The sequence below is a fragment of the Paramisgurnus dabryanus genome, chromosome 7 (genome assembly GCF_030506205.2).
Source record: "Paramisgurnus dabryanus chromosome 7, PD_genome_1.1, whole genome shotgun sequence".
In the NCBI taxonomy this organism is placed as follows: domain Eukaryota; kingdom Metazoa; phylum Chordata; class Actinopteri; order Cypriniformes; family Cobitidae; genus Paramisgurnus; species Paramisgurnus dabryanus.
The window spans coordinates 15,118,486-15,135,884 of record NC_133343.1 but is presented as its reverse complement, the minus strand read 5'-3'; the positions used below and the strand labels follow the sequence as shown (position 1 = coordinate 15,135,884).

Below are 17,399 nucleotides of genomic sequence, written 5' to 3'. Positions count from 1 at the left end.
TATTCAAATATCATAATTTGCGCGTGCAAAAGGGAGATGTGCATTTGTGGATCAGGTGACACGCGTGCATTAATCCCATTCTGTTAATTTGTATATTGAGACTTTCATTTTGCCGTTTAAAGCATTTTATGAGCGAAATACAAACAACTATCAATGAATGAACTAAACAGATGTCTTTGATTTTGTGTCTGCGAATTTCAATATTTACGTGAATGTGCATCGATTTGTACAAACGGAGACATATTTGTGAATTCAGTTGGCATATTTCGTATCATTATTTCACAATTTGTGCACGCAAAAAAGAGGATGTGCATTTGTGGATCAGGCGACGCGCATGCATTCATCCTGTTCTGTTCATACAAGTTTTGAGACTTAAGTTGCGTGGTTTGCATTGAAAGATCCACGAGCACAGCTGTGCTAAGAAAACAGTTACCACTAGGTGGCAGTCTAACGGAGTTTCACACATGGTGGTGAATTATGTTTCCTGTGTTCCCCTTTAGTCTGGTGTTTTTATAGCATTAAGTTTATTATCTATATATATTAAAAGTTTTAATGGCTTGGCTACTGAGATGTGTATGTGTGCATGTATGTAATGTATCTTTATTGTCCTTTAATGGTACATCACCATGACATACATACAATTGAATATGCCCCAGCCTGTTTATATATAAATAACACTTCACATCATGGGTGTGTGCTATATTTATGTATTTATTAAGAATGTCCCCATAATAATTATTAAAACACCCAGTAGAGAGGTTATAAAAAAATACCACAATAGAAAACTGGGGAAGTAAGAAATATTTAATAAACTGCATTATAGAATACATTAAATTATTGTTTTTTTTTAGTATAAACCATTTAAATCTTCAGTCTTTATAAATATATAAAAACACCGTGATGAAAACGATATACTAAAGGGAAGGGAACAGACTTTGAACACCTGAAATCAGTTGCTTTGCTTAGGCCCTACTCATTAATGCTGGTATCGCCAACGCCAAGATGGACCCGCAATCCTGCACTGACAAGCCAACCGCATGAATGCAACCATGGCGCTTTTTACGTTAAATTAATGAAACTAGCTATGACCTTCTTGTTTTTCACATCATACATGTATAATGAAGGCCAAATAAATTGGTAAGAGTTAAAGCTCCACTGTGTACTTTTTTGAGTGTACTACACTCACGCTGGCCGCTAGCTGAAGCCTCCAGAGGTTGCATGTGTAGGCGGTATACGTCATCAAGACAGTATTATTTCAGAATATTAATAATTATAAATCTGACAATTATTCTTAGTTAATTGTAAATTGATGTAACATGCTTATGACTTGCGAATGTAATGCTCAGTTAATTTAAATAAACCAGGCTTGATGACGTATGCAGCCTGCGACCTGTGTAGCTGATAAACCTGCAATCTAATGCTTTGATTTGAAAGCCTGTTGAAGACACATTCTCGAGGACATTAAAACAAGTCGCCAAAGAAGCGAAACGGGGATTTTAAACGACAACGCAACAGGAAAAACATCAAGACCAAAGTCAATATTGGAGTTGGTTTTCCAAGATGGGGCTCAAGGGACACTGAAGTTGCTACTTTCTATCTTCTTCACAGGTAATTCAGCATATTCGTTTACATCTATACAGTCTATGTTGTAAACTTGAAGTTTTATAGTTCCTTGGCTAACTATAGCATGGTTATGCAGTTAGTGTAAACACGCATGTGGTTTAATGTGTTCGAACAGCCACACGCCGTCTCTCCGCCCATTTATGTAATCTGAGGTACTGAGATAAATGTTTTTCATCTTTTCTGACCTCTAGCACAAACACACGGTGACAGCCCTATTTTTAGCCTTTCATTGATAAAACGCTGCTGATCTGCGCGTCTTTCGTTTCACGTGTGAAAGTTGAGCAATCTTTTTTCACCAATATCAGAGAAAGCTCTTACATATTGTTGGACTTTAAGGCGTCCATTGCATGTTCATAATTAGAGGAAAGGCACAGTATTAAAATTAAACTATTTATTGATCAGATATTAAAAAGTTTTACAGCGCGCTTGGTAGTATCAAGGCCACAATCGGCAAGCGACTAACCCCCAGCATTTGGGGAAACAATTATTTATAGAGTATGTGACGTCGATCTTCTTCTTAGAATCTCCACCCACAAAGGCTGCTTTTCCTCGTGAATCTGACTCCCTCACCACGCCCAGTTTCAGCCTGTAGGCGAAGATGGACACACACAGACAAAGAAAAAACAAACTGTTCTCCGCACAACTTTGAGAGTCCTGCAATTTGTCACTTTCCCCCCAGTACTTTTCCACTTCACATATGATTGACTTCACATAGCATATTATAATGCTTTCTTAAAAACAAATCATTAATAAAACATTCATTTATTCATAAAAAAACATAAGCTGTAAGATGAAAATGATTATTATGTAAAACACATTTCAATATCATAACATCATTTCATTATTTGTAAAATTGGTTATATGAATAAGACACACATTAACTTTAGATAGATAAACACATATTAAATCTTTTACTGCAATACTACTTCTAAGCAAACACTTTAATCATTATTAAAAACCATCTGTTAGGGAAGAAAACACACACACACACACACACACACACACACACACACACACACACACACACACACATTCTTGTTTCCATGTTTTGTGGGGACATTCCATAGACGTAATGCATTTTATACCATACAAACTGTATTTTCTATTCCCCTTACCTGCCCCATTCCCTAACCCCAACCATCACAAAAACCTTTCTTGTACCTTGGATTTTCAATAAACATCATCTTGTTTGATTTATAAGCTTGTTTCCTCATGGGGACATCAAAATGTCCCCACAAGGTGTTGTGGATTTTTTTTAGTGATTATGAAAAATAATTTTCAGCAGAGGGTTCCATTGCCAAAAGATGACTTTATTGCATACAACAATAAGGCCGAGTTGGTGGCCAGGCAACTAAAGAGTCTTTTTCAGAATGCAACCTAATATACAGTTCTCTAAAAGTTGAAACCCCTCCCATGTAGTTGTTTTTAGCATGTTTTTATGTTTGACAGGTGTTGTGACTTCATTCCTTCCAAATGTCAGCCTATGCATTTTTAGCTCCAGTATGCTCTCAGTTACCATATTTTAAACCCTGCATACATTGCAGTCTTTAAGACTGCTAGTCTTCAGCTTACAAGCATGAGACATGTTTACTTGCAAAACACATTTGAATCTGAATACCATGTTCACCAAAGATATAGTTCTGAATTAAAAAATCTTCTTCATTACACCCTTTGAGACTTTCACAAGTCTCACCCAAAGTGCAACTTCATAATCCAGTTCAATTAAGTTAAGCTAATTAATGGCCCAACTAAGCCATCTTTCCCTTACCAATGACTAAATCATGCTGCCGCACTTTGGTGGAGTGTGGAACAAACATCTTCTCTTGGAGAAGTAAAAGAACCTGCTCCCTAAATTAACAAACCTTTATGATCATGGAATATACTTCATTATGTCATTGTTGCTGTAAAATCAGAATTCATAAAAATATTCATCATAAGAGTGTAAATTAGTCAAATACCTTTTCAATTCTTAATATTTTCATTATCTTTTTCTGATGTGATATTACCATTTTCTAACTTTTGCAAAACCCATTTTGATGCACTTTGTAATTTCCTATATGAAGTAACTTTTCATCTTGATATTTCCATTAACATTTGTTTCAAAATAGGGAGTACACAATAAAATAACAATCCATCCAATTAAAATCACAAATCCTTATCCTCTGATAATTTGCATCCTTTACCTTTTAATAAGATTCATCCTTTAACCTATACCTTTAATCATTTGACATACAAAAATATGTCTGTGAGAATTTGACAAAAAAATCACCCATTTTCCTAATTTTAAATCACACCAATTCCACATTAAGATTCTTTCTTCCTGTATTTGTCGCAGTTTCTATCCTACACTCTTAAGCTTATTGATAGCTTCAATGAATATCTATGTTGTATTTTTAGCATAACATTGATCTCCATACAATAAAACTATACCCCTTTGTAGTATCAAATTGTTTTTCTAAAATTGTTAAAACATCATTAGTTAAATTTAATAAACCTTTGTTGATTATAGTAGATATAATTTAGTAATTCTAGATTAAATCAATATTTATTCTAACCATGATTTTATCTCATCTCTTGCTTAAATTGTAACATATGGTAATACCAAACCAATTTAGGGATAAACTATTTTAGTTTTATCATTCAGTATTTTGTTCAATATACTTCAATATAATCATGATGATTTCTTAAATTAACCTTAGTCTTGTACATATATATTTCTTCTATAATTGCAAAACCACCATAAGTTATCATTTCCCATCAAATCAAAATTAAACCAAAATAATTCTGCTTACATTACTGTTTGATCTTCATATGTCCAGTGCTATGATCTGATTCCCACATTCTTTTTACTGTATACTAGCATTGTCCACCCTTTCCATACCTAAAGCCAAAATTATTAAGGATTTATAATAGCTTTTGGAATTTTATATTTGATTTGTTCAAGTTCTATGTTATAGAATATTCCCTTTAAATATCTCACATCTTTAGTTCCATAAGGTTTACTGTAACAGTCATATTCCTTAGTTTCTATGTTATTTCTATCTCTATTTTGCCTTTTTTTCCTATTTTAATGCTTTTATTAACTTTCCAAAATTGAGACTTTTTACCAAAATATGCCCTATAAAATGGATATTTAATCCAGAATTTGTCAATTTGTTAAATTGAACACCCCTATAATATCATGTTGACTTTTGATTATTATTACCTTTCATAATTCAGAGCATAATAAGCAATTGTTCATACCCATTTCTCTTAGCTTTGAAAGTTACCCATTTGTACTATTCATTATGTTTTTTGTTGTTTCCCATAAAATGTCCAAAATATATTTTTTCTTCCGTTGATGTTCTTTATATTCTTTTGATGTCCTTGTCTCCTTGTTGTTTTGGTATCTTCAGTATTTTATCTAGATTTTGTTTCTGCAGAGATTATTGTAGAAAAAATTTTCACTGGTGTTACTGGTCCTCGCTGAAGTGTTACTGATCCTTGCTGATAGGTGAAAAGTTTATTGAAGGGAAGTTTGATTATTGACTGTAGTCGTGTGAATTTACCATATGTTGCTGATAATTGTCAAACTGGTTATTAGCTTTATTTTTCAATTTTCATGGCTAATTCCTTGAACTTTTCCTTGTGTGTCTTTTACACATTATCAGCAACTTTGTCCCTGTGTATTGCTTGTGAACTCCACTGCTTTGCACTCATTGGTTGTTGCTCCTGAAAGTCTCTTCTCATTTACATGTTTTTCTTAACTTTGTTGCCATTGCTTGATATGCCCTGAGTGGTCATTACTTCGTTCTTTTATCTCTTTGTAGGCTTGAATTGCTTTAAATTTTTCTGTTGTTGTCTTCTGTATCATGTCTTTTATTATTTTCTTTTCCTCAGCTCTCCTTTTCTGTATCGTGTTTTTGGTTCTCCTTTTCTCCCCAGCTCTCCTCTTCAGTATCGTGTTTTTGTTGTCCTCTTCTCCGACTGGTATTTTAGGAACTCTGTGCAATGGCTCAGATAACATCAGATGTGCTCCTTCCCCCTGGCCTGCTGTTAGGGCAGCTCTCCCTGATCCTTGTTTTATGTCAATCTCTCCTGAAGACCCTCAGATATACTAGATCCCATGGCATAATATGGCATTTTATCTCCATCTCCTCATCAGGCTCCTTTTCTTTTTTCCTGCACACAAATAGCTTATGCATACAGTTAGTTTTATCACATAAGATCTCATCTTTATTTGTAATTGTTCCAAAAGCTCCATCTGCAGTCGTTCCAGGGGAAGTCCTTTTTGGGGATGAATTTTTGTTATATAGTATTGCGCAGACATTGGTATTGGCATTGGTCGACCAATAAGCATTCCATGCAGTGTTAGTTTGCAGTCTGTCACTCGTTATTGCAAGAGACAAAGCATCCAGTCAGTTCAGTTTCATGCTTTCACATTTTTTTGCTGAGTTTGACGTTGAAGGGATGGTATACTTTTTATGATTAAGGATGGTAAACACATCTTAGTCTTTTCTTTGTTCTTTATTGTTGCAGTATTCACTTTATTGTTTTTAAATAAATGCTGATCTTGGGATTACTTCTTCTATCATTCTTTTTTTTATCATTACTCTTGGCACAAACTTTACCTGTCGAACAGAAATTTAACCAGTATTGAATTTAGATATGGAGACCATTTCTCAAATATGGAGAATAATACCCATTTTTTTTTTTTTAATCTTTAATTTTAATTTGTTCTTTAATACCTGTTTTTAATTTGAAATTAAAACCACCCATCTGGAAAGGTAACATTTTACTGTACAATAGAATGATTTATCCCCAATGTGTACATTAGATGTCTTGAATGTCTTTCTTTGTCCCCCTTTAGGTGCCACAAAATATTCCTAACATCCAGCGTGTTCTTTTTTTCCTTCTATCTTCTAAGTAAGGCTTTTGTATTAACACTATAGAAGCACAACTTCTGTATGGCATTCTGAGGCTTCTTTAGCTTCCAAATCTGCTGTGTTGTTACCATTAATAAAATTATCATTCATTTTTATATAAGTTTAATCTTTTATGATTGCCAATTAATTTAATAATATTGTAGCAGAAATTAACCCCACTTGTCCAGTACATTGAATATATATTCCCTCATTATTTTGAAAGCCTCTTTGTTCCTATACCAAATTGTATATTGTTTAATTTCATAAAAACATACAAATATTTCTTCTGTTTGAATACTTAAATATATAAAGCAAAGATCAATTACAATATTTGTCATCTGGGAAACATTTGTTAGCAATGTGGATCTGGATATCAACTGGTTAGTCTTACAATGTCATTAATTGGATACTTCAATTAGTACTTTGTTCTCTACATCTTTTAACAATTAATACATCTTCTTTATCTTGCATGTTGTTATTATCTGTATTTATTCTTTGCATTTACAAATAATTTTTACTTTAGCACATAAGTCTAATGTTATTCCTAAGCATAATGGATTTATCCCTCTGGCTTTGTATAGCTTTTTGTTTTCATCATATCCCATAAATCCTTTTCTTCCCAATCTTTTCCAGTATACAAGAGACCTGTGGAAATAAATCAGTTACATTAAGTCATTATTCTTTTAACTGATTTTCAACCATACTCTTAACTACTTCTTATTTACCTTCCTGTGATGGTATGTCAATTTCTTGTCCTATATTTTATTTTTTCCACTTTTTAAGTTGAATATCTTTCTCATGATCATATTATAATACACTGAAGTTCCCACTTTGATAACTTTGCATTAGAAATTTGTGCTTCAATACATTTTCCAATTTATTCATTGTTTGTTGTACATCACTATTTATTACACTAATATACATTTGCTTTGATTCAGTTAATATCACTTTAATATACTTGTACCCTTCTGGAGAACACTAAATCCAATGGCTTAATTCAAATTATGCATATCTTCCTAACCAGTAAACAGGAGTGTGATTTTGATATGAGAATAGATATGGTCATGGTTTTGTTTATTGTTTATAGACATACATTGAATTAGCAATACTTGTCCAGAGAATCATATTCTTAACAAATCTTACAACTGGACCATAAACTGGACTTTGAAAGGCTGCTGTCACCCTCCCCCCTTCACTCACAGAGCTGGTACATGGATATAGCGAAAGTCTCTCTTGGCGTGGCCAGGCTTTTTGTAGTCCTCAGCATGTTTTCTTTGTCTCTCCCAGTTCAAGTTGTTTTCTTTCTGGGATGGTGATGCTGCAAAGTCATTTATGATGGGTACAGGAGGCTGTTTTTTGGAGGAATTGCTGAAAGTAGCTGAACACAAGAGTCACAAGTGTTATTCACTTTGCATTTCAAAACAGTGTGATCATTCCAGGGTCTCCTTCTGGATTTCCTTCAGTCTCTTTTTATTGTCTCTAAACAAAACTGGATTCTCTATGTCTCCCAGTTTTCTCTTTGTGCTTTAGAGTCCAAGCAGTGGCTGCCACACTGCTATGATATGTTCAAAAATAGTCCCTCCTCATGTAACGTTAGTCCACAGGTCAGAGGTTTGGAGGATTTCTTTCATTTCTCCATTGCCACAACTTAGTCCTTCTCCCAGCCCCATGAATGCCTGAGGGTAAGTGATCAGCCTCCCAAGGTCCTTAATACCTTTATTAAACTAAGAAATTGTAAGGCCAATGGCCTAAGCCAACCTTTATCTTTTTCCCCATATCCACATTTCTCCATCAGATAAAAAACTCCTTCTTACTCTCCCTCTCTACTCTCTTCTTATTTTACTTCATTAATTCTTTTTAATGTTTTTCTTATTTTTATTTCTTATTTTTTATTTATATCTTCCTACCTCATCTTCTTTTTCACATCTTTGTGTAAACAATGCCACTTGTCTTTTTACTCTACACACTTATACTATTTCTGATAATAATTAAATTTCTTTCATTTAGGATATTTCCTCATTTGTAAGATTCACTCCCAAACCTGTTTAATTTTCCTATTCTATAACTACTGATCATTTCATTTACATTTTACCTATAATTTCCACAGTGCCCTTGAGTACTGGAAATCAACCTTCTACAGTGTGCATGATAAATATAGATTAACATTTAACACACTTTCTTTTGTTCCATTATCAACTTCCTTTAACATTCTATCATATATATGTTCCCCTTTAATCATTAATTATGCCAATGCTTTTTTCTTCAACTCCATCCTTCTTTTCTTTCTTTTGATTCAATATAGATTTATTTACAATATCCATTTCTTTACACATTGCAACATCAAATGTTCCCTTCATGACAATTTCTTAGACACATTCTTTATTAGATCTCTGCCCAATAGATATTTCCACAAGAATACCAACTATGACTTTTCACTTCACCTGTTACTTCTCCATTCAATCTTTTCTATCATATTTAGCCATTTTTTATTTTTTTTTTAAATTAGAAAATTAACAAATAAAAACACTTTTATTCCAGTTAACTTTCAAGCTAAGTAAACATCAAGCTTACCATTTTCTCTCCAATATTACTTTTTCTACACTGCAAATGTTTTTCAAGCAGTTCCTTACTTAGTTCATGTTTCTCTTTCAATTCCATTTGTTTCATTTGTCAAGTAATACTATTTTTTCCTTTAGTCTTAAGCACAAAGATGTTTCATTGGATTAAGATTTAAAATATTGATGTAAAAACCTCCTTTCAACCTATATATACCATTTACTTATAGTTTTACCTATAATCTCTTATTACTTTATTATATAAATAATATATTATTATTATTTTACTTATATTATTTCACTTCACTGCTAGCTCTTTCATCCACAGCACTCAGTCAGGCCTGCACTCACTCTATTTATAAAATACACCCAGTCATTCACACTTTAAACATGACCCCACTTGTTTTTCACTGTTGAGGATCCTTTCCACTTTTACTCACAAGTCAAACTTTTTATCATGCATTAGGGCGGTATCCACAGAATAATATTTTATCCGTTCAGACCTATATAAATATATATAAAGAGCGGTTTCATAAAAATTAATTCTGCCCGTGCAGACCCCTGTCCACTTTTAACACTTTTGTTTCATGCTCTATTTATTTATGTTTTATTTTTATATCATTTTTATCCATACACTGTAAAATATGCAGCATTAATGTCAAATTAACATATATGTTTGTTACCTTAAAATAACAAAATAAAACATGAATGGCTTGCAAAACCAAAGTACTTTTCCTTTTGCTATCATTATTTTACAGTATATCCACTTATTCCATAAGCATTTTTAATAGTCTGTTCCAGTCTACCTGTATCCGTCAAGGCCCTCTTACAGAATAAACACAGATTATTTAATTTTTTCTTATTTTTTTCATACACTGTAAATAAAATGCAGTATTGATGTCAAATCAACATATGCTTAAATACTTAAACTATCAAATTGAAACATGGATTTGCTTCCAAAACCACGTTACTTTTTCTTTATACAAATTATTCATTTACAGTGTATCAGCTTATTACATCTAATCAATAGCCCTCTTGCAATAAGCATTTTTTATAATCTGTTACAGTCTATTTATTCGTCAAAGGCCCTTCGTCAAAGGCCTTTTATATGTTTAAAAATAAACACAGATTATATATTTCATTGCCCCTCAGCAATTTAACTTTTTATTGCCCCTTAGCAATTTATCAATCTGTTCCAGGTTAATGCTAAAACAAGGCTTACTTAGCAAAACCACAGATTACACCTTGAGCTCAGGCTGTTTTAATCCCTTCTTCATCATAAAAATATCACACCATGCATCAAAATCCTTGGAAATGGAACCCTTTTTAACTTGTATTACTCTTAGTTCTTATGTTGGAAGAGCATTTTGAAAGTCTGTCCACCATGAGCCAACCCAGATGAGCAACACAACAGTACACCAGTAAATAAGCAAAAACTGCTTACCTGGTCCTGTGTATGCCGCTCATCCAAACTCAGCCCACAACGGTCATCCACCTCCATGCTCCTTTCCAGCAATAAGGCCGAGTTGGTGGCCAGGCAACTAAAGAGTCTTTTTCAGAATGCAACCTAATATACAGTTCTCTAAAAGTTGAAACCCCTCCCATGTAGTTGTTTTTAGCATGTTTTTATGTTTGACAGGTGTTGTGACTTCATTCCTTCCAAATGTCAGCCTATGCATTTTTAGCTCCAGTATGCTCTCAGTTACCATATTTTAAACCCTGCATACATTGCAGTCTTTAAGACTGCTAGTCTTCAGCTTACAAGCATGAGACATGTTTACTTGCAAAACACATTTGAATCTGAATACCATGTTCACCAAAGATATAGTTCTGAATTAAAAAATCTTCTTCACTCATGGGGACATCAAAATGTCCCCACAAGGTCACAAAAACTCTGGTATTCCTATCTTTGTGGGGACAATTGGTCCCCACAACGTGATAATTACCAGGTACACACACACACACACACACACACACACAGACAAGATGCCTAATCATAAGCATATTCTACATTTTATAATAAGTATTTTAATGCAGTGACTAGCACTGGTCTTGGTCTTGACTTGGTCTCGGCCTGTCTTGGTCTTGACTCGGTCTCGACCCTTTAAAGTATTGGTCTGGTCTCGGTCTCGGCCTGTCTTGATCTTGGTCATGACTTGGTCTCGGTTTAGGTGGTCTTGACTACAACACTAGGGTGTACTCCTTTTTGCATCACCTAATTTGGTTTTAATGTGTTATTTTTCGTATCCTTAAGATGGTAAGTGACTTTCACACTTATGTTAAGAAACATAAATGTTTAATAAAACTGGTGTGTAAAAATACAGCACACTGGTCTCATATTTACTGACAAATGGAGAAAAATCTTAATTTTCAAATGGGGTGTACTCATTTATGCTGTGCACTTCTACATCTATGATGGCACAGGGGAGATTAAATTATGAAAAAAATATTTTTTATTGAACTATTCCTTTAATCAAAAGTGTCATCATTTTACGTAAACCCTCTGCTGTTAATTTAAATTCTTTGCCTATCTATCTTAGGAATGTTCACAGTTCTGTGTTGCTCAATGTGTAGCTCTTTGTATGTGTAATACTTTGTTTCGTCTACGGTAGTTAGATGGAATTGTTTCAGAGCAGACTTGGGTGAGAGACCTTAGCCCATTGTCTGGCTCAACTTGACCCGACCTTCCTGGTTAAGCTGATGTATTGTAGCCTGCAAATCGTTTCAGCTGAGGGGTGCAGTTTCTTTGTGAAGAAATGGGGAAAATAACTTTTTAAAAAGAGCATCTCTGCAGTCTTGGGAGAGGCAGATCGGTTTTGTTTAGCTGCTCCAGACAACTTCAAATCTGATGTCTGCTGGCTTGAGGCAGTGAAAAGAGAAAAGAAAAAAATCATCCAATACTGAAAGGTTTATTGTTGCCTTCTCTGCACCATATGAACACTAAGCTGAAATAATGAAAGGATACACTGTCACCAACACATTTGAAACGTTGTTTTATTTTAAAATGTATTTCCATATTCCAATAGATCTCTATCTTTCCAGTAGTCCACCCAGATGCAAGAAGCGGATATGAATAGAATGGAGCTCCAGTGCCAGTCCTCACAGGCTCAGTAAGTTATGTTTCATAAAAGTCTGACAATTCAGCAGCAATAAACAACTTGTTTTCTAGATTGATCCCCACTGCTGTCGATATGTTCAAAGGAAGACCTGCTGATGCTTAACATTGGTTTCTAATCACATTTTTGTCATGCAGCAGGCCCAGGCTTGTACCTTACAAACTCGTCTCAGCCCTATTTTCTCACACCCTCTGTGGTCTTAATAGTCTGGCTTTGTCACTCTTCTTTAGCAGCCGACCCAAAGACAACCTCAATTTAAAATGTAATTAACCCTGACATCACATAAGATCTCATTGCTATAAATTCAAGATCTTAAGAGTGAAAAACAAGAACAACAAACAAAACACAGCCAACCAGCCCTCAAAGCAGGAGAAAAGCTATGCAGATGTTACAGTTCAAAGAAGGAAGCAGGTGTCTTCTTGATGCAACACATTTATTGAAAGGTGGTTTGCATGTATCTGCAAAGAATATTGAACAGGATTGATTAATTTCTCACGGAGCATCTCAAGTCACTGTTATCTGCTGTGTGCATTCACTCATGTATATAAAGCACTAGAACTATTTCCCAAACACTCTGATATAACCTACTTCACTGTTCATCAATATAGTATAAACATATTCATTTACTAACAGAAATAAACAGTCATATAAACACATTTACTCAATTACCCCAAAAGTAACATAACATTTCTTCAGACTCACTATATTCAATGTATTTCACATACAGGTTATTATTTATCTCTCAAACATTCCCTTAGAAATCATAAATTCTCTATGTAAGCACTTATTACATGCTCTAAAGCAACTTCACATCATCTGAGGCCATATCTCTTTACTCTTGCTTCATAGCAATCATATTATCTCATTTACGTTTCTATTGGTCACACGATTACCATGGCGACCTCCGCTTTACACAAAATGGCGGACACTCGCAACTACATGTGCATCATTAAACTCACGTTACACTGAAACAGTTGTTTCACTCTCAAAATACAAGTAACAACGTGATGGCTTTTCATCTCTGTGTATAATAGTAATATTTGATTTTAAAAGAACTTTCAATACACTTACATCAGTTACACCCCCTGCTGAAAAAACCAGCATGGACCAGCATGGGAATTATGCTGGTCTATGCTGGTTTAGCTGGTGGTCACAGCATACCAGCACCAAAACACAACATATGCTGGTATGACCAGCATGGGATGGTGGTGCTAATGCTGGTTTAGCTGGTGCTAATGCTGGTTTGTTGCTGGTTTAGCTGGTGCTAATGCTGGTGCTGATGCTGGTTTGATGCTGGTTTAGCTGGTGTTCACTTGCAAACCAGCACCAAAACACAACATATGCTGGTCTTGCTGGTATGCTGGTTTTTTCAGCAGGGCCGTTTTGTTCATGAGTACTCAAAGTGAGGATTTGTAATTCAAACTCACTCAAAACATTAACCACTAGTGATAATCGTTCAAAAACACATTTAACTTGATATATATACTTAAATTAACCTTACCTGCAAAGAATATTGAACAGGATTGATTAATTTCTCACGGAGCATCTCAAGTCACTGTTGCACAATGTGTGCATTCACTCATGTATAGACAAGTTTTTGAGCCGTTTCCGCTCTACGTCTTAAACTCCTCCCATCGATGCAACTCACTTCCGTTCTGGCGGGCTGGGTTTGTTTTGCTAGCTAGCTCTGTTGTGCTGAGAAAGCACTGATATCGCATTGACAAAGAGGATATAACAATTATAACATGAAGAAAAGTGGTTCGGGAACGACGTGTGCGATAGTTGGTTGCAAACACTCGAGAAAGCACCTGAACGAGTGGTTAGATAGAGTGCTACGACCACAAACCAGCTACGAAAAGGCAATGTCCATGCGCTCCATTGTTTACATTTTTTTCGCAAGCCTGATACCGACTCGGACCTAGAGAGAGATAGTAAAAACAGGTTATTATTTATTTGCAGAGACGGACACTACTTGAGTACTTTGAGTAAATTTTCCAGGCATCTGTGCTTTATCAGAGTGTTTGTCTTGGGAATTTTTTTTACTTTACTTTACTAATAAATGTTCACTACATTCTAAAGCATATAATCATACTGTGTATTCCTTTTATATTGCATATTAAAATGTATTTAATACCTAATTACATAAAAAATGTGTACTTTTACTTTCTTGAGTAAAAGTAAGTACTTTTTACTTAAGTAAAAATAATTATAAATGTTCAATGTACTTAAATATTAATTATAAACCAAAAACTTGAAAATATGAAATGTAGTGGAGTAAAAATTATGATAATATGCTTTGTAATGTATGTTTTCCAAAGAAAAACACTGATAAAATACAAATACATACTCAAGTAGTGTCCACCTCTGCTTATTTAATATGGAATATGTTATATTTGTTTGTGTTCATTTTAAATATGAAGAGCTCTTTTCTAAAACGCAATAAACACCATTTTAAAAAAAATGACTTTGTCATGTCATTTTGCTGCTCCATCAACGTTTCATGACAACTCACTATATTTAAAATGTACTGCAACAAGCAGTTTCTTTCCAAACCGCAATAAGTCAACCAAATCTTATTCTCTCCCTCTCAATTTTTTCGGTGCTGATGCAGTGTTAAAACGTTCATATAAACAGCACCTAAAAGCTGTCTCATACAACCAACAAAAGTAATGAATATGTAAAATATTTCAATGAGACATTTTCATTGTTTATTAATAAACAAGTGTTCGGTTCATGATGATATCAGATCCAGTTCATGCCTCGGAGGATTTCAGATTGTCCATTGCTTTTCCATCTATTGCCATGGATTGTACGAAGTAAGTTAGGAGCAAATCTTGCTGTATGTTATGCTGGGCCACGTCGTTATGTTATCCTCCCTGTTCTGCACTGAATTCGGGTGGCGGAGAGTAACGCAATCTCCAGTCAAAGTAGTAGAACCGTGTTCCCAAATTGCTGTGTTTACATCGGCAGACGCTGCGCAAAGCACCTCCGGCGGAAATGAAATGCATATGTGTAGTGTAATGGCGCCGCCCACGATTTGGCGCGTAAACTTGTCTATATAAAGCACTAGGCAGACCTTCGCGAGAGCTCCCCCTAGCTGTCTGTATGATGCAGACCGCCTTTTTAAACACAAACACACTGCTCTGTAGACCTCTTTTATAATGATAAGGGTGTCCCTGAATAAGAATTTTTATGTAAACACTCAAAAGTAAACACTCAAAATTTAATTGGGGGGTCTTCTGTTTCCTTTTCTTTTTTTCTTTCATTTAACTAGTACCACACAGACACTATTCTGCCCTACAAAGGCAAAAGACCCGCTCCATTGAAGAGAAGAGCAGAGATCATCCATATTCATTAGTCAACCCCACAGTCAATGGACATTCCGTCTCTGCAGCCATTCACTGCTGTGTTGAGTTTTAATCCGAGTGCTGGAAACATGACATCTACTTGTTTACTCGTGACTGTAACTAAAGTTATCTCCAGACGCGAGTGTGACTCGATCGACGTCCAAACGCACACACAAACACACAATGCCTCATATTTGAAGCGCTTTGTGATATCATTATAAAAGATGCGATTGCACACATCACATAACTGTTTACTCGCGCCTAAATCTCCAGACAGACGCGAGTGTGTGTGCTTCGTCAGTGTGATGGGATCGATGTCTAAACTAACACACAAACACACGATGCCTCATATTTGACGCGCTTTGTGGTATTCTTATAAAAGATGCAAGTGTGTGTGCTTCGTCTGTGTGACGCGATGTCCAAATACACACACAAAGACACAATGCCTCATCTAGTGAGTAGGTGAGGCTTTTGTAGAGCAGTAATGGACAGCACATTTTAAAACATTAATTGGTGCTTTTAGATTGTTGAGCTATTTAAAAACACAATTGAGATGTGCTATAATGCTTAATTTCAAAAAGTAAACTGACTATGAGCACAATTGTCATGATTACATGTAAACTACAGACAATTTGTGCAAGCAAGTGTCTGACAGGCTTGTCCCAAATGGATCCATAAAAGGAAAAATAGATCATTAAATTGCTTCTGGTCTACGGAAAGCCAGTCAGGACATGTATGACTATTGAAAATGGGCACAGCTCTTGTTTGTGGTGTCCCACAGCTCAAGGTTTGGGTACAGAGTGGGACATCAATCATTTCCTTACGGGCAAGGTGCCACTGCTTCATTTCCTGCTGGAGCTTGCTGAGCGTCACTTCCAAGTGTCTAATTACCACTATGGAACTAAAGCCACACCAGCAGCTCTCAAGTGAGGAGTCCTGGCCTCTCTTTGAACCACATAGCTAATTGTGTCAGGAAAAATCAAAACTATATAATAAATGCAGTGGCAAATGATCACATCAAAGAAGAAATTAAACAAACAAATTTTGTGTCAGTTATGGTGGATGAGACGACTAACTTCAGTAACACATCGCAGCTTCATCGGGTATGTGACTGAAAAGTGACGGGTGAGTGCTTTACCACTTGTCAAGTATTCTATCATGCAGATTGTGGTTTGTATCTGATAATAAGCATTATTAAGGGCTTATGCACATTGTTATTGAGTGGTTCGTGTTGCACTAATTGTAGCCTACTGTGGTATGTGAATGTGACACTATGCACACAGTGCCCAGCCAACATGTATATGTGGGCCCCACATGGGTTTTACTTGGGCTACATGGGTACCAAGTGGGCATGGTCCTATTATGGGCATCTTATATGGGACTCACTTGGGTGAGTGTAGTAGGCCCCACATGGGTTAAAAAACATAGGCTCCCTATATGGGTCCCAGTTGGGATGTTAATGGGAAATGAGGGCATGGGCTCATAATAGGAAACACATATGGGGCCCTCTTGGCCAACCAATATGGGTCTTAAATGGGCTAACACAATCATTCCCATATAGGCTCCTTATATGGGTCCAAAGTGGGACCCACATAGGTTATAAGTATATGTGATTTGAATAAGGAAACACATATGGGACCCTTTTGGTCAAACCATATGGGTCCAACATGGGCAAACACAATTATTCCCATATAGGTTTCTTATATAGGTCCAAGGTCGGACCCACATAAGTCATAAGTATATGTGTTTTGCATAAGAAAACACATATGGGACCCTTTTGGCCAAACCATATGGGTCCAACATGGGCAAACACAATTATTCCCATATAAGTTCCTTATATGGGTCCGAAGTGGG

General features: G+C 35.4%; 1 long non-coding RNA gene across 1 annotated transcript; it reads right to left on the bottom strand.

Moving 5' to 3' along the window:
- Positions 1 to 3,789: 3,789 nt before the first annotated feature.
- Positions 3,790 to 10,927, bottom strand: LOC135734413 (uncharacterized). Its single transcript, XR_010527319.1, has 2 exons — positions 10,527 to 10,927; positions 3,790 to 7,905 (listed from the first exon to the last, which is right to left on the bottom strand). It is a non-coding gene; the product is annotated as an uncharacterized lncRNA (long non-coding RNA).
- Positions 10,928 to 17,399: the final 6,472 nt, after the last annotated feature.